The sequence below is a fragment of the Kogia breviceps genome, chromosome 12, assembly GCF_026419965.1.
Source record: "Kogia breviceps isolate mKogBre1 chromosome 12, mKogBre1 haplotype 1, whole genome shotgun sequence".
Classification (NCBI taxonomy): domain Eukaryota; kingdom Metazoa; phylum Chordata; class Mammalia; order Artiodactyla; family Physeteridae; genus Kogia; species Kogia breviceps.
The window spans coordinates 35,708,086-35,732,432 of record NC_081321.1 but is presented as its reverse complement, the minus strand read 5'-3'; the positions used below and the strand labels follow the sequence as shown (position 1 = coordinate 35,732,432).

General features: G+C 36.4%; 1 protein-coding gene across 1 annotated transcript in view; it reads left to right on the top strand.

Moving 5' to 3' along the window:
* The first annotated feature begins 2,352 nt into the window (after positions 1 to 2,352).
* The window catches only part of NELL2 (neural EGFL like 2), a 443,340-nt gene continuing 421,345 nt past the window's right edge, over positions 2,353 to 24,347 (top strand). Inside the window, exon 1 of the mRNA XM_067009131.1 lies at positions 2,353 to 2,613. The gene's annotated coding sequence lies outside the window, so the exon portion shown is untranslated. The remainder of the gene's footprint in view (positions 2,614 to 24,347) is intronic.

Below are 24,347 nucleotides of genomic sequence, written 5' to 3'. Positions count from 1 at the left end.
AGTGATAGACACCACATGAAGAAATTTGAAATAAACAAAACATTCTACTCATATGATCATAAATACTTGAAGCATTAAAAAGAAATCCATGGTGGCCAACATAATTTTCTAAGGGGATAATTTTCTAGATGAAACTCACTGTGCTGGCATGTCAATATTTTAGGTGCCAGGACTACCGAGTTTGTGCTAGGACACTTTAAAATTGCTTTATATTCAGTCCATGGGTTGGTGAAATAGCAGCTCGCTTTTGGTTACCTAGAAAAATGTATGTCATTAAAATACTCTTTATATGCAACCCCGGGAACATATCCCATGCATAATGTATTCATAAAAAGTTCATTTTATTTACAGCTTGTCACGTTATATGGTGTAAGGAAGCACAGTTCTGATCTACTTCAATTGAATTATGCTTCTCTTTTTTACAGAGTGGGGAAATATATTTGTAAGAATGAATAAACACACCTTGAACTGACTACTTTTTGAGAAAGAGGCAGAGAGAAACACATTAACATCTATGGCAATAGACATTTTAGACATTTAATAACTGTTTGTTTTCTAAATTGGGTGCCTGAAATAGTTTATGTCAAAATCTGATGCCAGTTACTTGAGAAAGCAGTAAACTCCTAGAAAAACATTTTTCAGAATTGCAGTTTTATAATGCAGATAAGGAAAAAAAAATCTGTTGTTACATTTTTAGGCATCTAATCCTTTGATGTTTAATTCAATGTAATTCAAAGGTTAGTTTTTGTAATTGACTGCTGTGGTGAATTCTGTTTCACATATGGATAGAGACAGGATTGTTGGATTGTTTTTGTAGGACAGAATGCACCAGTACAGCATTTGAACAATTTTTTCGAAGCCATATTGACAAACATCCAGTCAAATAAATTAATTTTACCTCCTCAACAAATTCATTAATTTATAAATCAATAAAAGCATAAAAAGTAGAATACTAAACTGAGACCAGAGAGGAGATGGAGGTACTCTATAATACTTTAAGATGAATATCAGTGTCCATCTATTAGACACATTGAGGTCTAACGAGGTCTAAATTCTGTAATATTTGTGTGGACCATTTATTATCCCTTGCAATTCTTGGGCCACTAATTAATTCTTACATCACTCACCTCGCATCTAGCTATTGTGAAAATACATGCTCTTGGTTATAAGGAGTTTCAGAGGAGTAAAACGGATGGACCAGTGGAAATCCATCATTATTACAGGAAAAGGAAAAAAAAGATGAAAGAAAAAAAACTAAGTGCAAAACTCCAAGCACCTTCCTGCATAAAGAGATTTAGACAAAAGCTATCATCTTAGTTAATAATATACAGTTATTGTGCATTAACTACATTTTTGAGGATGGAGAACTCTTTTAATAGCCATTTTTGTGTATTTCTGGGTTTTCCCTTGATAAGAATATAAACTAACTGGTGGGATCAATTGACTTTTTTTTTTTTTTTTTTTTTGCCACACAGCCTGGCATGCGGTATCTTATTTCCCTGACCAGAGATGGAACCCAGGCCCTCTGCAGCGGAAGGGCAGAGTTTAACCACTGGACCGCCAGGGAAGTCCCCGACCCTATTTCTATAGCCATATTGTCTGTTAAGTAGACTTCTGGGGCACCTCATGTTTCACCAGGTCTGGCTCTTATTGGTCTGGAGTCTAGGTGGATTTTGACAGAGATGCCAGATTTTATTAAAGTTAGCTGAGGATAGCACGGAATGATACATTCAGAGTCTCAGAGATTCCAATTGTATTAGATTAAATAAAAATTAAGAAAAAAACAAATACAACTTCCTCTTATTGAATACATTCTGATTTTGAAGCACCGTCTATACCAAGCACTTTACATTTTCCAGATAAGGAAACTGATGAGAGATTAAACACATTATTCATTATAGCATGCTAATAAAAGACAAAGCTGGAATTTGAATACGTCTGTCTGATTCCGAAGCTTGTATATATTTTATTATTTTCTAATTCCGACATGTAACTTTTCTCCTTCAGGGCAACATCTTTGAATATGAGTGAAAAGTTCTAGGTCGGAATATCTTTCTCTACTAAGCATGCCAAGGCATCAGTGCCCCAGAAGGCATCTTCATCTAGCTTCAAATACCTGAGGTCCATCTCCCAATGTTCATATATTTCAGCTTTAGTGCCCTGTGCTGGTTGGCTGTTTCCTTCCGCGGCCCCCAGAGGGCCGCTGGCAGAAACGGTCCCCCTGAGCCCTCTAGTGGTCAGTAGGAAACTCTAACCGTGCCTCGGGGATCAACGTTCCCAGGAACATTCTCAAAGCCCCGCGGGTGTTGCCCAGGGAAGCAAGACTGTGTGACACCACCTAGAGTCACCCTCATAGCTTCCCTTTGGGTGCTTCTGGGCCATGTCCACTAGCGCTGCCCCAACTCAAGATGACTTCTCAAACCTGCCAAGTGTGCACTCTTGGATGCTACAGGGTAGATTCTATCACTAAATCTCAGGAACAATCAAATACAGGTATCTAGAGGATGCGGCAGCATGTCCAAAATTTATTTTCGTGTGTCCCTCAAAATGCACAGGGTGGTTTATTCAAACTGACTCCCAGAAGCAGCTCTGGATATCTTATACTTCCCCAAGGTAAATACTTGAATAGTTCTAGTAACACTCTTAGATTACATGGGGTAGTATAATTATGATTTTCTGGGATGTTTTGGGGGTATATTTACAGGGTATATTTAAATAATATTGGCAAGACACATGCTGTAATGTAGGGATATAATTTTTTTCCCTTAATTTTAATATAATTATGATGACATATTACAATAATTTCCTTATTATTAATACAATAACTCTAGATTATTCTTATTATTTTGGAACATAAATAAACGTATTTAAATATACACATACTTTAACATGTGTATTTTGGTTATCAAATACAGATAGCAAGTATATGTCTGTTTCACTGCTTCCACTGGAGTTTATTGATATTATTTTATTTTTATATCTAAAATAGATCAATTAATAGTGTTAAGTGCTGTAGAAGATGCAATAGGAATATGCTATTATTCCTAACTTCAGAGTTTGGTTCCTCAATTGTCTCTGTTCTGGGGGGCCTCTCAGGTTTGAGCTTGTCACTGAGCTGAGTGCGACTCTAATTTTTAAAGATATGTATACATGCATTTTTCATATAAAATGGGCCCTAAAAGCAAGCCAGCTACTTCCTCTGGTGCTCAACCAAAGAAACAGGAACCTGTTCTAATGCTGGAGGAAAAGCTGGCTGGGCTGAACCAACTCGTGGTCCCCAGTGGAGATCCTGTCAAAGGAGTTTTCCAGGGTAATTTTGATTATTTTTGGTGATTCATGACTTTCTTATTTTTGATTTTAGAATCTAAGAGGTGTGACTCGATTGTAAGATAAGTATCATCAGAGAAATAGATACATTTTGCCACACAGTAGGAGACTCTTAAATGTTTCTGGATAAGGATGTCGTAATATTGGGTTTGGGAGATTAATTAGGCAGTACTATTCTAGATAAATTGGAAGTTGGCAATGGAGGCAGTTAAAGGCTGCTATGATGGTAGAAGTGAATGAGAAGGAATGATTGTCAGACCGATGGTGGAGGTGGAATAAGTTGACCATTTTAACTGACTAGGATGGGTTAAAAATATAGCTTTGAAGTTTTTGTGACCATAACATTGGTGGCTTCCTTAACCAGAATTAGGGAAATTGGAAGAACTGGTCATGGCTAGGAGGATGAGTGTTATTTTAGACGGAGTGTGAGGTGATTATGGGACATCCAGGTGATATTCAGCAACATGATTGGAACTCCTACAGGAGAGAATTCTAAAAATGTTTGGGTTTGGGGTACATTCTGTTTAGAAATGGCAGTTGAAATCACAAGAGGAGACAACATGACTAATGAGGATCAACCCTGTAGAATGAAAGGAGAAGTTCAAGTCTAGGTTCTTGGTAATTACCTGCCTTTGGAGACCAGAGGAAGAAGACAAGAAGCCACTCAGGGAGCCAGAGAAGGAACATTCAGAAAATATATTCAGGGAAACAGAATTTTAAAAGGAGATGACATAAAGTGTTGCTAAAAGTTCAAGAATTATACAAATTCTAATGGACTAAAATTGGTCTAATGGACTAATTTTGAAGGTAGAAGGAAGAAAAGAAAAAAATAAGAGAACAGATGTTTGAAAAATAGGTCAGGGTGAGACAATTTCAGGAAGAAGAGGTAACAAATGATTTTAAGTGCTACTGAAATTTCAAGGAGGGTTGTTACTGAATTTGGAGAGATTAAAGTTTAAACCCCAAATTAAGATATGTGGTGTCTATCAAAGGATTTTTTCCTGATTTATAAATTTGTGTGACAAACATGTGTACTACAAAAATTAGTTCATATTTAGTTACGTCATTCATTCTTTATATGCTCAAAATCGTAAAAGTGTAAGAAACTGGGGTTTTCCCTGAAATGACTATCAAAGTAGTAATTAGTGACCTTTTTAGAGAATGTGGGCTGATATCAGATTACAAGCCAAGGAATGAGTTGGAGTTGAAGAAATATTTTGAGAAATTTAGTGATGGGGCAAGGAGAGAGAGGAGTAGGGTTAGAAGGCGGGAAAGACCTGGAAGACAGCTCAGACCAGCCTGGTGGTCTCATTGCAGCTTTTGGATTATTTTTCAATTATTCTTTCAGTCTTTCTCTATGCACGTACTATTTTGAAATGATACAATATGCCACAGATTTTGTCCATGTACTAAAACACATTGGAAAATACCATACAGCATTTGTTGCCAGGTGAAGCTACAATTAGTGCATGATCTGAGTGGAAAGATCATGCAAGTGTTCAGTCAAAGAAGATGGTTTCCATGACCCTTTAATAACTTCTAAAGTGTCATTAGGGTTTCTCCTGTCTGGGAAATACTATGATTCTCCATTCCCTAGCCCAGAAAAGAAGTCTTTGAAACAGTGGGGTGGGCGATGCGGATGTTTCTGTGGCAGAGATATTTCTCATTTCAGACATGTAGGATTAGGGCGATATTGCAATACTGATCCTTTCCTGAGTGCTCAGGCTCTTTAGTGGGATATGATTTTCTCAACTCAGCAATATTTACCATCAGGCCCATTCAGGCACTTACAACACTTGTTGATCATAGAAAAGTAGCTATAGCTTATAGAGCATATTAGGTTTAATGAGATAGGAAACACAATCACTACCCTTAAGGGAACAAGTCAGACAAAATGGGAGGAAAATGTATTGGAAATGTTTGCCTCAAACAAATCAGCTAATGTAAGCAAAGCATCCTATTCTGAGATGAGGAGTTAAATACAGTAGTAACACCTGCCACATGACGGGTTTTTTTAAATTTAAAATTTAAAAATCCATATCACATAGAGCCTGGGGGTGGGGCAGCTATTGTATTCTTTTGCATCTTTCCGAGAATAGCCCATTCTTCCTTCTCTCTCAAAATCTTCAACTAATGGAGGACCAGGATGTAGGACTTTCAGTGTTCAAATTGGGAAAGTTCTTTGCAAACTGCGACAGGTTGGTAACCTCTCTTTGGAGCAAGGCTACCTGACTATACACATCCTTACTTCCTGCAGTAATCTCCCAGTCTCCCTGTCAATCTTCCTCATTTGGTGAAGAGTTTAAGATCCAACTTACTTACGTTCTTCTTTCCATCACTGCTGCTGTTCATGTGGATAATCCATCCAATGCCTGATTTTTTTAGTTCCTTGACCTTTTCTCTTACGATCTTTTCCTTACCCTTCTCCCTGACTTTCGCTGCCATTTCTTATGGTCACACCTCAGATTTTGTCAATTATGAATAACTAACGATACTGCCCTCAAAATCTCAATTTCTAACATTCCAGTCACCAGCCACCTCTCCTCTCTTTTCAGCTCACTGCCTCTGTGGTAATTCTTTGATTATACTGGGGCTTCCAATCCATGCCTTCCTTGACTCCCTCTCTGCCTTACTCAAATGGTAGAAATCAATACTGATTAATCCCAACAATTTATAGAAAAATAGTATAATTTAGTGGCTAAAGGTGTGAGCTCCTTGAATCCTGTGTCCAATATTTATTAGCTAGGTGGCCTTGGAAAAGTTTCTGAACATCTCTGTGCCTCAATTTCCTCATGTGTGCCCAACTCATAGGGCTGTTGTGGGCTCACAGTATTAATAAAAGTAAAATGCTTAGACAGTTCTGGCACATGATAAACATTCAATATATGTTTCCCAAGCTTGCAGTTCATGGCTGGAGAAAAACTCCTAACTATTGTGACTGATCTCTTTTAAATTTTATGACTGTGTCTCAAGTGGGCCTTAATGCAGTCTCTACAATTCAGTCGACCACAGTTACCATTTCCTTATTGATTTATTTTCTCTCTCTCAGAGATTACTATCTTACACCGTCTTCTTCTCAAATTTCCAACTCCTCTTCCCTGCTTCCCACTGTCAGTGGATGATTTTCCTTCTAATCTCACTGAAAAAGCAGAAGCAATCAGAAGATAGAGCTATTTTTCCACCAACCAGCCTACCCTCATCTATAGCCTTCTGTTAAAATGAAAGTGTCTTTCTCTATTTTAGGAAAATCCTCTACTTGTGCACTGGATTCCATCTCTTTCCACTTTCTCAAGAACTTTATTGCTCTAATGACCTCTTTTCTGTCTTGCATCATTACATGTCTTTCTTCTCTGCTATAATGTGCTCTATTATTAATTAACAATATTAAACAAAAGGAGAAAAGAAACCTCCCTTGTTTCTATGCTCTCTATGACTATCAACTTATTTACCATCCTTTATAGCAAACCTTGATGTTTCCACAGTCTCAGCTCCCATCCTCATGACAATTCTAATCAGGCTTTCATTCCCCTATTCTACCAAAACCCTCACCTTTGTGGGCCAATGGCAACTTCCATCTTGTCAAATTGGATGATCCATTCTCAGTCCTCATCTTACTCTGTTTGTCACCAGTGTTTAACACAATTGACCACATCCACTTTATTGAAACTTTTAAAAATTTTAACTTGGTTTTAGGACACCATACTGTTTTGATTTATCATCTACCTTTCTTCTCAGTGTCCTTGACTGGCTTCTTCTTTGGACATTTAATTGTGTCTTAAACAACAGAATGCCCCAGAGCTCAGCCCTTGGCTCTCTTGGGCTTGCTGATGTGATTGGAGTGACCAAAACCAGGAGGAATTAATTTCATAGGCTTCATATGAAGCAGTTAGAACTGTGCTGTGAAAAACAAAGTAAGCATAGTTTGTAGGAAAGAGGAAAGTCATTTATTTTTTTTGTTGAATTTTATTAATATCTGATTGTTTAATGGAAGCAATTTATTGTGATAAATTCAGTTCCACAAATGTTTTCTGAGCACTAGGGGTGGAAAGGAGAAGGAAGACTCAAAGATGAAGCAGAAGAGTCCTTGCCAACATGGTCCTGAAAGCGGTTAGGTTATTATCCTTATTTAATTAATGGAAATGTAAGAGCTAAATCAATACTAGAACTAGAACCAGAATTCTTGGTGGTTTCAGGTCTTTGATTAGGTTGATTAATTTCAATCTGCCTCCCAGATTGAAATACAATAAAGAATAAAGTGTAGCTAAATTACAGGTTTAAAAGGTATTAAAATGGAAAATTTCTGGAAAAAGTAATAAAATAACAACCACGAAAATATAACTTCCCTTGGCATTTTCAACTTAACTACCCCAGAGCTGCTAAAAAGAACATATTCTTGCCTTTTTCAACAAGATCTCAAATTTTTCAACCAGCCACTACCAGGATTCTTGTATTGGTAAAATTGGATTCTCTTTTTGGAAATTGATTTTTGATGAAGAACGAACTAGAATATAGATGGATAATTCTACTTCATGATTAAAATCCCAAAGCTGAAGCTTTGAACAAACACATATTTTAGAAACATGTAATCATAAAGTTGCCTAATCACCTTTGAGTTTTTCTTTATAGCACCTAAAAGATTTAAGCAGTTTGTCTATTTAGATTTGAATTTTGGTGAATATTGTAAAGATTAGAAGTTTGGATATGCAGTTTATAACAAACCACTCTAAAAAATAATAACAGTGCTAATAGTGATAACTACTTTCTACTGAGCAACTATTTACAATTAGCTATTTACATCTGTTACATCTTTTATCCCTTACAATGACTGGATGAGGCGGTGTTATTATCCTTCCCAAGAAGAAACAGAGATTCAGATAGGTTCGAGAATTTTTCCAAGAAAATGAGAAATATGCTCTCAGTGCTCTTACTTCTAAAGGGAAAAAAGAAGGAAACAATTGAATACCAGATACCACACCTGGACCTTTTGTGTTACTCTGTTGTTTAATCAAAAGTAGGAGTTAAAAATAGGTTGTAATATGAGCGCTTGTAACACTTAGCACTTTGTGTTACAAGAGTACAGTTTGAATACATTTTAAATTAGAGAGCTTTGCAGTGCATTATAATGACTGTTCCCTGTTTCAGAATTGCATTTTATATGTGGATGCTTAAATTCTTGACTCTATAGAAAGGTATAAGAATTATTATTTTACATCAAGATTTTTCCTCTCATTTAATGATTGCTGAAGCATTTCCTCTTTGCAAACCAGCTTATAATACCGTTGGCCCTCGCTTAAAAATAAAGTTGTTGGGAATTAGGTACTTGATCTGCATACATATAGAACAATCATACTTACAGCTTTCCCTGTCTTATTTTTATTTTTTTTAGTTTTTATTTTATATTGGACTATAATTTATTTACAATGTTGTGTTAGTTTCAGGTGTAAAGCAAAGTTATTCAGTTATACATATACATGTATCTATTCTTTTTCAAATTCTTTTCCCATTTAGGTTATTACAGAATATTGAGCAGAGTTCCCTGTGCTACACAGTAAGACCTTGTTGGTTATCTATTTTAAATATAGTAGTGTGTATATGTCAATCCCAAACTCCCAATTTATCCCCCCCCCCGACCTTTCCCCTTTGGTAAGCATAAGTTTGTTTTCTGTCTGTGAAGTTCACTTTTATGATTTTTTTAAGATTCTGCATATAAGCAATATCATAAGATATTTGTCTTTCTATGTCTGACTTACTTCACTCAGTATGATAATCTCCAGGGCCATTCATGTTGCTGCAAATGGCATTGTTTCATTCTTTTTAATGACTGAGTAGTATTCCATTGTATAAATGTACCACATCTTCTTTATCCATTTGTCTGTTGATGGGCATTTAGGTTGCTTCCATGTCTTGGCTATTGTAAACAGTGCTGCTCTGAATATTGGGGTGCATATATCTTTTTGAATCATGGTTTTCTCTGGTTATGTGCCTGGGATTAGGATTGCTGGATCATACGGTAGTTCTATTTTTAGTTTTTTAAGGAAACTCCATACTGTTTTTCATAGTGGTTGCACCAATTTACATTACCAGCAACAGTGTAGGAGGGTTCCCTTTTCTCCACACCCTCTCCAGCATTGTTTGCAGACTTTTTGGTGATGGTCATTATGACTGGTGCGAGGTGAGACCTCATCGTAGTGTTTTGTTTTGTCTCTATGCTACGCCACGAGACATGTGGGATCTTAGTTCACTGACCAGGGATTGAACCCCTGCCTCCTGCATTGGAAGCACAGAGTCTTCTTTTTTTTTTTTTTTTTTTTTTAACAGGGTTCATACTTTATTCTACAAATTAATCCCCATTCCATACATGGAAGTGCAGAGTCATAACTACTGGGCTGCCAGGGAAGTCCCTTCATTGTAGTTTTGATCTGCATTTCTCTAATAATTAGTGATGTTGAGCACCTTTTCATGTGCCTCTTGGCCATCTGTATGTCTTCTTTGGCGAAATGGCTATTTAGGTCTTCTGCCCATTTTTTAATTGGGTTGTTTGTTATTTTGATTTTTTTTTTTTGGAAATTAAGCCCTTGTCAATCGCATTGTTTACAAATATTTTCTCCCATCTGTGGGTTGTCTTTTCATTTTGTTTATGGTTCCCTTTGCTGTGCAAAAGCTTTTGAGTTTAATAGGTCCCATTTGTTTATTTTTGTTTTTATTTCTGTTACTCTTGGAGACAGATTGAAAGACATCTTGCTGTGATTTATGTCAAAGTGTTCTGCCTATGTTTTCCTCTAAGAGTTTTATAGTGTCTGGTCTTACATTTAGGTCTTTAATCCATTTGGAGTTTATTTTTGTGTATGGTGTTAGAGAATGTTCTAATTTCATTCTTTTACATGTAGCTGTCCAGTTTTCCCAGCACCCCTTACTAAAGAGACTGTTTTTTTCTCCATTGTATAGCCCTCCCTATTTTAGTATCCAGGCACACAGCAAGTGTAGGACACTTCTGAAACAAGAAGTTGAACTTGTTTAACAGTGGTTTCTCTAGAGATCTTTACTTCCATTTGCTGGTTAAAAGTTGGTAAGTGAGTTTTGTTTCTTGTTGACATCAAGCACACTGTGAATATCTTGAGGTGAGTGCCTAAGTGTGACCAAATAAAACAGAAATAAAAGTCACATAAGACAAAAATTGGATTCCAACAGATTGCTCTGTTTTAATGATTTATTCAATATAACAAAGTCTCTTTCTGTGGCTGCTGCTAACTCTTCTGTAATCCTGTGTTAATATTTTAGGTAAAAAATAGAGTCCAGGTGAGGGGTTGGGGCAGGGGGGTGAGAGCCAAGAGTTGAGAGAGGACAGAGGTGAGGAGGAGGGAAACGTACCACACTAAGATTTGTCATTTTCTTGGATAGTATTATTTTTTCTTTTAGTTCTCTAGCAGGTAAGTAAGCTACATATTTCGATTTTTATTTGATTAAAGAAAGAAAATTTAGAACATTTTAGAAGGAAGTCACCCTCAAGTCCCCCACCCATAAATTTAAAACATAGATAAAGATACAAAGACAATTTTTCTTTTATCCACTGCCCTTGTTTGTTCAGGAGATGGAGTTTTAAAAATAGATTCAGGGCTGAAAGCCCCAAAACAAGAGCTTGGTAACTGACAGACTTAGAAACAAATCAGTACCACTATTGGTTAGTGCTGCTCTTGGTGACTTTAGGAATACCTGAATCATTCTTACCTAGGAGCTTATCACTGTGGCCAGAGACAAACACTATCATAAAATATAACTGATTCAATTCAACAAACGTGTTGAGTGGTGAATATGCACCGTGGTTGGTGTTAAGCATGATAGGATGAGTAAGACAGTCTTGATTTTCAAAGAACTCACAGTCTTAAGAGAAACAGGCAGGTAAATTTTGTTCAGAGTTATTCATAAGGAGCTAAGTTCCATATTAGGTTTTGAGCAAATTGTTATGGGAGCACCGAGGAAAGAGAGGTTGTTTAGTTCAATAGAAGGGACATTCTGTACTCTATGCTTTTTTAGGGTTTGTATGGGATGCACAGTCGTCTGTAAAGTACTTTGAAAAGTACATTGGAGGATAGGGTTCACCCAGGGTTTTGGCATTTGGTTCTACCCACTGATTTGGGAGAATGAGTGAAAAATCTTCTCTTCTTTCTCTTACCCTTCAAGGTTCTGTTCAATGTCCTACAGACAGCATAATTCCCAGAGTGGCCTTCCTCAGCATTCCCTCCACCTTGAAACGATCTTTGTACTTCACTGGTCCCCTAGGTGTGTTTAGGGAGGGACTGTGCATCATTAGTCATCTTTCACTTCCTGTGCCTAGCAAGTGCTTGGCACACTGTAACCTCCCAACACATTTTTGGTTAATTGAACTAAAGGAAGAAAGAAAGAGATGTGTACTTCTCTGATCTCACTCAACCAACCTTATTTTCCCTCCCACCTCTTTGACTAATTCCCTTATTTATGATTATGGAAATTAAAGAAAATGGTCCCTTAATAATTCCTTCGGAAACTGTGCTGCAGCCATATTAAGGGTTTTCCTATTTCCTTTCAATTTGAAAAGAAGGATGGAAAAGCCAAGAGCTGCAGCTTTATTCTTTTCCCACCCCTCACCCCCTTTTCTCTTTCTCTCTTTTCAGATTCCTTCTTTGGTTCCAGAGCAACCTCTAATAAAGATATTAACCTTGTATTTCTCTTTATCCAAAGCATGGACATAAATCACCTGGTTTCTGCATTATATATGTTAATCCTCTAGGATAATACCATCCTTTGCTGTTTGACAGACATCCCAGATTAAAGCGTTTTAAAATAATATATCATTAAAAGAAACTACACTTGGTGGCCAAGGAATTCAATTACATTTTTTTTTTTCCTCAATGGAATCAAAGCATTTTACTAATTAGATATGTTTTTCCACAAGATGGCGCCGTAGCCCTTTTGATTATTTGGAGTCTAGGAGCCCAGGGTTTTATTTTATTTTTTAAAGTAACTCCCCCTCCCTCTAATTCTTTACATATAAAAGTGACATATAAGAAAGAATGTAAGATTCTCACTCATAAAAGGCCAGATTTACTATCTGATTTTAAAGAGGTCCATAGGAATAACCATAGAATAGCTAATAACAGGCATTAGTACAAGATGAATATTACTAGACCTGATTTAATAGGGTGTTTTTTTTGCACTATTTTTTCTTTAAACAATTGTTTATCAAGAGAAAGGAAAATTGTTAAACATAGTGTAACTCAAATATGAATTAGGAATTTAATTTTTAAAGCATTATGGATAAAATTTTAATGTTCTTTAGTACTACTTATATTTGGGTGTTCAGAATGAGTTGTTGAATTCACTGGGCAATTTTTTTTGTTTGTCCTCATTTAGAAAAACATCTTATATAGAGGACTAATTTTTTTTACTAAATATTTTGGTCTTAATAGCATTCTCAGGTTTGTTCTAAATATTTTTTTATTGTTTTGAAGTTAAGTCTTCCCCAAATTTGCATACAAATTTGAAGGTGAATCCCATTTATAATAATGATGTTAAGCCTCTTTTATGTGCAAAGCACAGTTTTAGATAGGATCTAAGCAGGAAAACAAAACTTCTCTGCTACTTTCATATAATCCACTCAATCTGAAAAGTAAAGGAAAAACGATTACTGCTAAAAATATGTTCAGAAGGCTTAGATTTATTTTATTTTATTAAAAAATTTTTTTAACATCTTTATTGGAGTATAATTGCTTTACAATGGTGTGTTAGTTTCTGCTTTATAACGAAGTGAATCAGTTATACATATACATATATTCCCATATCACTTCCCTCTTGCATCTCCCTCCCTCCCACTCTCCCTATCCCACCCCTCTAGGTGGTCACAAAGCACCGAGCTGATCTCCCTGTGCTATGCGGCTGCTTGCCACTAGCTACCTATTTTACATTTGGTAGTGTATATATGTCCATGCCACTCTCTCACTTTGTCACAGTTTACCCTTCCTCCTCCCCATATCCTCAAGTCCATTCTCTAGTAGGTCTGTGTCTTTATTCCCATCTTGCCCCTAGGTTCTTAATGACCCCCCCTTTTTTTTTCTTAGATTCCATATATATGTGTTAGCATACAGTATTTGTTTTTCTCTTTCTGACTTACTTCACTCTGTATGCCAGACTCTAGGTCCATCCACCTCACTACAAACAACTCAATTTCGTTTCTTTTTATGGCTGAGTAATATTCCATTGTATATATGTGCCATATCTTCTTTATCCATTCATCTGTTGATGGACAATTAGGTTGCTTCCATGTCCTGGCTATTGTAAATAGAGCTGCAATGAACATTTTGGTACATGACTCTTTTTGAATTATGGTTTTCTCAGGGTATATGCCCAGTAGTGGGATTGCTGGGTCGTTTGGTAGTTCTGTTTTTAGTTTTTTAAGGAACCTCCATACTGTTTGGGAGAGAATTATTTTTGAGATTTATTTTGACAATGCTGGATCCATTTAATGAAAGTTACATATTGACCTCAAATACTAAAGATTTTAATTAATGCCTGACATAGTCTCCTTGTTAGAATCATAAATTTATTAAATTTTAAAAGTCCAACATGAAGAGGAAACAGATTACTCTGTGCAATTCTTAATTATGTCTAATTGTGAGTTTGTAATGCATTTCCATTTATAAAATCACCCTAAGTTATCAATGTCTGAGACAACAGTTTGTGTTTACAAATTGCACATTTTTTAAGGAGTGAATTTGTTAATGTGCTAATTAGAAAACTCTCATGAAAGAGAATACAGGTTGTGTGGCTCACTTCTGTCCATTTACTCCCATTTGGATCTTGTAGTGGTGAGTGGGTGGAAACACTATGGTTAAGTTTAAAACCGCTGAATTCACATTAACAGATATGTTTGTGCTTTTAGTTGGTGATTGAAGTATTTAAGCCATTTATACTCTCATTATTACTACTACTAATTACTTTTCCGGAAGGTCTACTGTGTGTCAGGGACATCAAGCATTTATTTAACTCATAATAATGGTTTGGAACAGGTACCGTTATTCTGATTTCACAGGTGAAGACACTGAGGCTTAGAGAAATTAGATAATGTTCCAAGGGTCAGGCAGCTGGTGAGTGGAAGCCAGGATCTGAATGCAAGTTTCTATGACTCCAGAGCCTGTTAACCATTTCAACCACTTACTTATATTGTGTATGTAATTACCATGTCATGTAGCTCTTGGTGAAGTCTATAAGTTTAATGTGAAATACTCTGTTCTTAATGTTTAAGGAATAACTTAGGCTTTCAATGCTATTTAGGGCACAATAAGGGCTTTTGCAAAGGGGATTTGTTAAGTTATTATGACAGAGGCAGCAAGCAGAGCATCTCTGGGGTGAAAAGGAAGCTCCGTTTTCCTCCTTCCTCTCGCCCCTTAACTTTCCCCCACGTCACTTTGTCAATGTACAATACAAGCTATCATGGCTCTAATGGGCAGACCTGATTGTATTAATTTAAGAATTACTTAAAACCCACCAAATTCATTACCTTCCAACAGAGTGAAAAGATGAAATGTTTCTATTTCAAAATGTTATCTTCTTAGAAGAAAAGATATGAGTTTTAAAAAATACTTGGTAAACTAAAATGACAGTTGAAGGGCCTTTTGTGTTAGTTATTGGACCAGATTTTCTACATATTCTGTTGCAAAGTATGTGAAAGTTATCAAAGGAAGCACAGCTGTGAATATCTCTAAAAAGTAGCTAAATGGTCATTTAGATGAGATGGATGTGGGTAAATTGAAGTCTTCATAGAGAAATAGAATAAACTTTAAAAAAGCTTATTTTAACCCTAAATTAACCCCAACCCTGAGGATTCTTTGCTTCCCTAAATGATGCCAGAAAGATCAACTGCTCCAAGCACAATGACAGGTATGAAGCAGATAGCACACACCTGGTGATGGAAGGTTTCAGAAATCAAATCATTCTTCCCTTCATCCATCTGTCTGGCCGCTATTTGATGGTTACTTAGTATTTGTAACATTCAATTCTGTAGTTACTAACCCCGCTGTTACAGGCGCTGTGTGAGGTACTGCAAGCCTTAACTTTCTCACAGAATTAAATCATCAGCTCAATATGTTTGCCTCAGTATGTGATTGTATCTTTTACAGGACTGCTGATTCAACCATTTGGGGGCTGTAGTCCTTGATTTTTATTGTCAGCTTGTTTAAGCAGGAGATAGTCTGTTCATTGATAAAGAGTTGATGGAATTTATGTATTTGGGTGACTGAATTGATCTAATTATTTGGTGTTTAAAGGATTTGGCATGTGTTATAGACATAGTCATTCACATGTTTAGGAAATAAAATCCTATGTCATGTCTACACCATAGTTTAGTAGAAGTAGTAGTAAGAATCATAGTAATAATGTTTATAATAGTAAATTTTACTTCATTGGTGGGAAGCAACTTCATATGTTAGCACTATAAATATTCTTTTGAGGATCTGACTTAGCAACTTCATTTCAAGAAACATAGAGAAAACATGTGTCATCTTGGGCAAGACACTATTATCTCTATCCCTTAGTTCCCTCCTTTGTAGGATAAAGAAGCTGCACTAGGTGATCTCTAAGTTAAAGTTCAATACTAAAGTTTTATAATTTTAGGATTTGATTTTCCTTCCTTTTAAAAAAAATTTTTATTGGAGTGCAGTTGATTTACAATGTTGTGTTAGTTTCAGGTGTATAGCAAAGTGAATCAGTTATACATATACATATATCCACTCTTTTTTAGATTCTTTTCCCATATAGGCCATTACAGAGTATTGAGTAGAGTTCCCTGTGCTATACAGTAGGTCCTTATTAGTTTTCTGTTTTATATAGAGTACTGTGTATATGTCAATCCCAAACTCTCACTTTATCCCTCCACCCTCTTACCCCTGGTAATCATAAGTTTTTCTACATCTGTAACTTTGTTTTTTAGATAAGTTCATTTGTACCCTTTTTTTAGATTCCACATATAAGTGATACCATATGATATTTGTCTCCTTATGTCTGACTTACTTCACTCAGTATGACAATCTCTAGGTCCATCCATGTTGCTGCAAATGGCATTATTTTGTTCTTTTATATGGCTGAGTAATATTCCATTGTATATATGTACCACATCTTCTCTATCCATTCCTCTGTCAATGGACATTTAGGTTGCTTCCATGTCCTGACTATTGTAAATAGTGCTTCACTTAACATTGGGGTGCATGTATCTTTTCAAATTATTGTTTTCTCCACATATATGCCCAGGAATGGGATTGCTGGATCACATAGTAACTCTATTTTTAGTTTTTTAAGGAACCTCCATACTGTTCTCTATAGTGGCTGTATCAATTTACTTTCCCACCAACAATGTAGGAGCGATCCCTTTTCTCCATACCCTCCCTCTCCAGCATTTATTGTTTGTAGTTTGTTTGATGATGGCCATTCTGACAGTGGAAGTTATACCTCATTGCAGTTTTGATTTGCATTTCTCTAATAATTAGTGATGCTGAGCATCTTTTCACGTGCTTTTTAGCCATCTGCATGTCTTCTTTGGAGAAATGTCTATTTAGATTTTCCACCCATTTTTTTGACTGGGTTGTTTGTTTTTTTGATATTGAGCTGAATGACCTGTTTGTATATTTTGGAGATTAATCCCTTGTGTGTTATGATTTTCCTTCTGATTTCAGAAGGTTTTTTCTTGGCACCTTTTGTTTTTGTTTTTTGTTTGCTTTTTAAAGTTGAAGTAGAGTTAATTTCCAATGTTGTGTTAGTTTCAGATGTACAGCAAAGTGATTCGCTATACACACACACACACATACACATGTATTCCTTTTCAGATTCTTTTCCATTATACGTTATTACAAGCTACTGAGTATAATTCCCTGTACTAGACAGAAGGTCCGTACCATTTACCTGTTTCACACATAGTAGCGTGTATCTGTTAATCGCAAACTCCTAATTTATCCCTCCTCCACCATCCCCTTTAGCATAAATTTTAGAAATATGAAGAATTTTATTTTTATTTTACTCTTTAGTAATGCCTAGCAAGTTATCTTACACATAGTAGACAATAAATGTAGTTGAGTGAATAAAAGATAGCATTAGACCAATATCAATGTTACATTTATTTAATACCTATTAACTGAGCATCAGCTATGTGCTGATCTACATGCCTAAGAACCAAGCAGTAAATTAGGATTAAATTCCCTTTTCTCATTTAGTTTACAATCTAGTGGGGAAACATGGATAATAAACCTTAAAATAGCAATGAGTTCAGATAGTAACAAATGCCCTGCAGGATAATGGGGAAGACCTGAGGTGGGCAGGTGTGTATAGACAGGATGGTCAGGGAAGGCCATTCTGCTATGTAAAGATCAAGAGTAAGAATATTCCAGGCATTGGGAAAATCTAAAGCAAGGGTCTTGAAGTCAGATATAGGTTGTTATCTTCAAGGGACACGTGGTGGATAGGTAAAGATCGAGGAAGTGTTCTGAGATGAGGCTGGAATTAGGCAATATCAACAAGGTGACGGGTCTTCTAGGACTTAGTAAGGAGCTTGGATTTTTTTCAGTTGCAGTGAGAACATGAGAAAGTCTTAAGTGTATACCTAATTCTCCCATTACATAAATGTATATTCTGAGATTGTGGCTGTTGAGTCATACTCGGCCAAAAATTTCCTTTTCCTCCCTTGTGTCCATAGCGATACCCTATTACTGTCTTTAGAAACTTGTTTCTAAAATTACTTCATTAAATCAGGAATGAATGTTTTTCCCAGCTCATGAATTGAAGATTGAAATGTTTCCAAAGGCCACTTTGAGAAATGAGAAGCAAATGGGGTAAACTTCAAGAGGAGATAAAAATATATTTGTAATCTTTCTTTAAAGAAAATTCAGCATTTACAAACCCTTTTTATTTTGTGAGATTTCTGGAACAGTGGGAGTCAAATCCTTACTTTTGTGATAAGGAGTGAAGGTTTGTCGTTTCCCCTTAAGATTCCCCTTCATATTATGAAGTAAAGTACAGTACAAATATACTCATCATGGAAATACAGATTTTACTTTATACTGGGGTAAAAGAGCATTCTAAATACCTCATAATGCAATAGAGAGAAGGACAGCTCAAACTGAAGTGCACTGATATTCTTTCATAAGAGTTTTATTCGATATAATATGGGATGCCAGTAACCATTAAAAGATAATTGGGAAGTTGACTCATCTACTGTTAGAGTGAAGTTTACTTATAGTGGGGTAAAACTTGGGTATAATGATAGGCAGTGTCTAGTTCAGCACAATGTTTCCCTCCAAAATATGGAAAGGCGACTTATTACATATAAATGGTAATGTACAGGTTTGAACCAAAGAAAAGTAAAAGTAGTGTGTATTTTGGGAGAAGTTGATTAATGTCTTTGAGCTTCTGCTTCCTCACCTATGAAAATAAAATTGAACCAAATGATTTCTAAAAAGGATTGTATGCAATTGACACTGATAAGTTAATTATGTAACTAATAAGGGGAGAAGAGGAGAGAGTGTTTATGACTTTATAATCAAGTTTTGAGTCAAGGATGATGAAAAGGGACAGAATAGATAAATTTTAACATGAAAGGCTCTTCAAGGATGGGTTGGTTATAAATAAGCTTTGTTTTGTAAATAATAGGAAAGCATCTTAAAATTTGCATTTTTCCCTCTGAATTAAGTGGAAATTGAATTCTATAAACATTCTCTAATGTTGCCCATTTCAAAAGCAGTTTCTGGAAAGAAAACTCTGTATGTGTTATTGCTTCCTGCATGTGTTTTCACACTCTTATAACCCAAAGTTAGTTTTGTGAATTAGTCATGGTATTATGTCATTGCTCTGTTTCTTGCCTCTCTCTGGTCATCAAATTCTCAGTAATCCAAAGGCATATTGAAAATGGAAGAGTAGTTCAAAGTTGAGAAGGAAGTGAGAATTCAGTCTGATGACAATACTTCTCTTGGGTTTGGGTTTGTATGTAGATGTTTATACAGGAAGCTTGGATATTGCAAGGCAAGTTAATGTCTTATGTGAAGAATATTTATCCAAAATTTACTTGGGGTTGACAGATGTACAAAGTAAATGCAAGTGGTTTAATTGCATAGGTTTATCATTGATAGATATTTGAAGCAAATTAAATTTTATCATCACCATTTAGTAAAATTTAAGATCTCAATGTTAAGAATAAAATTCAGAAGATTTGTTGTTTTTCAGTACATGTTTAATTTTTTAAAACAAATTAAGCAATGGAGAGCTTGTATTCAAGAAAATAAAAATGATTTACTCTAGATTGTAAAGAAATTAAGGATATATCCAAGTGCTTTAGTTTCTCAAGACATAATCCAAAACCTTTTTCTCTTCTCTTTAAGTATTTTGATCAATTACCATCTCTAGGTCTGTGGTTCCTTTCATTGATGTCCCAGGCCTCTCTGCCAAGATCGAGACTCATCTGTGACCCTGCCTACTCAGCATCTGCATGTGGATGTGTCATTAGAACCTCAGTTCACCATGGTCAAAACTAAACTCTTACCCATCCTTTGATATCTGATTCTTCTCTAGTTCCTTATCAGAAAAAAATGATGTCCCATTGACCCAGTAGCACAAGCCAGAACCCTTGTTTTCATCCTTTGCTCCTTCACATCGAATCAACTACAATTTTCTGCTTGTTTTTTTTTTTTTTTTTTTGATACTTATACAATCTTTGAATCTGTTTCTCTGTAGCTGGTTTTCTGCTCTGAGCTAGTCTTATCTCTCATCCAGACTGCTGTAACAGCCCCTGAGTCACCCCCTCTCCATGTCCACTGTTGTCGGCTTTCAATACCTAGTCTGGAGCCTGAGAGAAATTCTTGAAAGGCAAACATGATTATTCACTCTCCTTCTGAAAACCCTGCGAAGATTTCCCACTCTCTACTAGCAGAAGGTCAAAATGCTTAACCTGGCCTCAATGATCTGGCCACTGCCTGCTTCACCAGACTCACCTAGATGGAGCCTCCACAACACTTTTTGGGCCCTGGCCACCTTGACCTTTGAATTTCTAAAATGTATTGTATTCTTTTCTCTAAAGCCTCAGGGTCTTCATAAGTGCTATTTTCTTTGCTTGAAACATTCTTTCCTGCCTATTCTTCAAATTAACTCACATTAGTCCCTGGTGAGTGATTAACTTCTATTTATAACTCTGCCCAAATATCACTTCTACAGGGAAGGCTGTTTTGATCTTTTAGAAGAGGTCACATCTCCTTAATAAATACTCTTATTCTGTACCTTTTCTCTTTCATTCCTTTTTGGCTGTGCCCTGTCTTAGTTGCAGCATATGGGATCTTCCTTGCAACATGCGGACCCTTAGCTGTGGCCTGCGTGCGGGATCTAGTTCCCTGACCAAGGATCGAACCCCGGGCCCCTGCATTGGGAGCTTGAAGGCTTACCCACTGGACCACCAGGGAAGTCCCTCATTCATTCTTTCTTTCAACAATTATTGGGTGTCTACAATGTCATGTACTCTTCTAAAAACCAGAGATAGAATGAGAGAAGACTGACCGCAGTCATAGGACAAAACAAGCGAGATAATTTCATTATCTTGATGAAGATTATAAAGAAAATTAAACAAACTAATGTGTTAGGGAATGACTTAAGAGAGGTGCTTCGGGTAGAATGTTTGCATTCAGTTTCATGAATGTTAGTTTGTTTAATGTTTGTCTTCTCTGCAAGAACACAAGTGCCCAAGAACTGGGACTTTGTTGCCCTTGTTCACAGTATCCGCAGCACTTGGTACAGTGCTCAACACATGACAGATGCAATAAGTATTGCTGAGTGAATGAACTAACCTACTGTATTCGTTTCTTGCGGTTCCATAACAAAGCATATAGGTGGGGTGGCTTAAAACAGCAGATGTTTATTCTATCACAGTTCTGGAGACTAGAAGCCTAAAATCAAGGTGTCAGCAGGGCCTTGCTCCCTCTGAAGTCTCTGGGAAAGAATCCTTCCTCACCTCTTCCTAGTTTCTGGTGTTTGCCGACAATCCTTGGCATTCCTTGGTTTAAAAGTGCATCACTGGGCTTCCCTGGTGGCGCAGTGGTTGAGAATCCGCCTGCCGATGCAGGAGACACGGGTTCGTGCCCTGGTCCGGGAAGATCCCACGTGCCGCGGAGCGGGTGGGCCCGTGAGCCACGGCCGCTGAGCCTGCGCGTCCGGAGCCTGTGCTCCGCAACGGGAGAGGCCACAGCAGTGAGAGGCCCGCATATCACAAAAAAAAAAAAAAAAAAAAGTGCATCACTGCAATCTTCCTTCTTCATTACATGATCTTCTTCTCTTTGGGTCTATGTGCTTTATCTCTGTGTCCAAATTTACCTCTTCTTATAAGGATACTGTAATTTGATCAGGGTCCACTGTAATCTACTATGATTTTATCACTTGATAACGTCTGCAAAGAACCTATTTCGAAGTAAAGTAATATTTACAGGTATGTGAGTGGGGATTAGGACTACAGTATATCTTTTGGGGGGACATAATTCAACCCACAATACTTATATCCCTAAGTTAAAGGAAAATTGAAAAAGTTAACATTTTAAAAGCTTATATAGTTTTTAAGACTTATTTTTAAGGAAGTTGTATATCATGTACAAATATTTGAAAAGGCATTACTATTTTACTTTAGATAAGCATGATAAATTATTTTTGATTTGTTCTAGACTATTGGTTGAGTCCTAACCACACCAATATCTGTGCCATCCTAAAAAATCAATACCATGATGTGAACCAAATTCATCTCATGTTCTCTATTCCCTTAGCAGACAAGCACTTACTTCTTCATATATTAAAAATAAATGGGGCTTCCCTGGCGGCGCAGTGGTTGCGAGTCCGCCTGCCAATGCAGGGGACGCGGGTTTGTGCCCCGGTCTGGGGGGATCCCACATGCCGCGAAGCGGCTGGGCCCGTGAGCCATGGCCGCTGAGCCTGCGCGTCTGGAGCCTGTGCTCCTCAATGGGAGAGGCCACGGCGCTGAGAGGCCTGCGTACCACAAAAAAATAAAAATAAAAAATAAAATAAATGAATGTGGAAGGATATTCATGACACTCGCATCATAAAAATTCATCCTGACATTCTTGCAAAGACAGTGTGTGGAATGTTGACATATTTTTGTTATAAAATGACAGTTTTAGCACAAGTTATTTTCACTGTGACCAAGGAGAAAGAGAAAACTAAAGAAAAAGAATGTGTTACAGTACTACCTACGCATGAAGTGAACCTACCAGGCAACAGAATGGCAGAGGTACTTTCTACAAAGGTGGAGAAGTTCTTTTGCGTATGAAGGGGGGAGGGGGAATGACTAATATTGCTGCCTAATGCTCTCTATCTTAGGACAGTATTCCTGATTTTCCCACCAGATGCCATCTTGCCCTCCCTTGAATTCCATTAGCACTTTGTTTTTAGTTTTCTCAAATGACCCTTACCTCATACTTATTGCTTACACTGCTCTAGGTGCTTTGCATTTATTAATTGAGTCTTCATAACAACCTATTCCCATTGCATGGCTGAGGAACTGAAGCACAGAGAAGTTACATGACTTGTTAGGTTGCAGCCACAATTCAACCCAGTGTAATTCTTGGGTCTTTGTTCTTACCCATCATGCTATACTGCTTGTGTTGTTAGTAAATTTTAAACTTATTTTATACCCCTGCAGGTTGTAAGCTTACGAAGACTTGGTCACCATATCTTTCTTATGTTTGTATCTGCCATAAAACCTAGCTCAGTGTCTTGGGCGTAATAGATGCTCAATAAATGTTTGCAGATAAATTGAAGTTAGACCATGGTTTGCACAAGTCTATCCAGTGTCTGGGGCTATGACTCCAAAACATGAAGACGTTCATTTGGAAAAATAGAATCCTGAATAGGTAGATATAAATAAAATAAGGACACTGACAAATGTTGGTTTTGGTGCTTCCAGCCTCCAGATGCTTCTTTCCTTCACTCCCTCCCTAAGCCCCCACCTGCCAGCTATAAAAATGTGCACTTAGGTTGAGATCTCAAGTGTTTTCACTGAGGATAGCTTAAGATGTTGCCCTCTTTAAAAATATTTATATTACTCAGGAATCAATCACTGTAATAATTTCTGCCATCATCAATAGATGAGGGAGGTATTTATTTGAGCAGTAGCGCTACTCCTAAGCTACAAATTATATCAATTTTCATGTAAAATATCATTTTATAAGTCTGTTGGTAACTTTTGCACTTGTTTGCACTCTCTTCATGTATAAATATAATATTAATTAATAGCCAATAAAAACTTTTTAAAATTTGGCAGTTCTGAAATAATATAGCCATGTTCGTATTCATTCTGCTACTTAAGAATTTAAATTTAATTTTGCCTTTTTATTTTGTGATATGTGCATCACAAGCCTGTGGGCAATAGATGAGCTTTAATAAAGCTAAAAATAAATAAAATGGGAATGTTAATAAACCTTGTAGCTCATTAAACATTTGGATTCACTGAGTATCAATTTTAAATGAGACTACATTAAGAAACCTTTGTTACATAAAGGTTGTATTTAAGTGAATAATATATTCAAATTCAACACAAAACATCTTTTTCCACATCTTTTTACTGACAATTCTTTAGTAGGAAATTTCAAGGAACTGAAAGACTTAAAAAGTAATGATTAAATATGCAAATATAACAATTTATAGTTCTTTGTAAAGAATTAAAATTTAAAAGATATGTCCAAATGGATTCTCTATGACAACTCATTATTATCTTCTTAATCTATTCTAGCATTTGTGATTTCATCATTTTATTAAGAAAGTACGATTGTCTCTTAACCCTCTTTATTGTTCTGTTCCATTTGTATATTTGAAAATTCTTCCTTAGTTTCTGTTAAAATACATGCACTCTAAATTATTCCTTTTTCTTTCTCTGTAGAATATTCCTCTTTTAAGAATCTCTTCAGTTTCCGACCTAAGGTTAATCCATGTGTAAAGACTTTACTTTGAGAATCATTTTTTTGTAC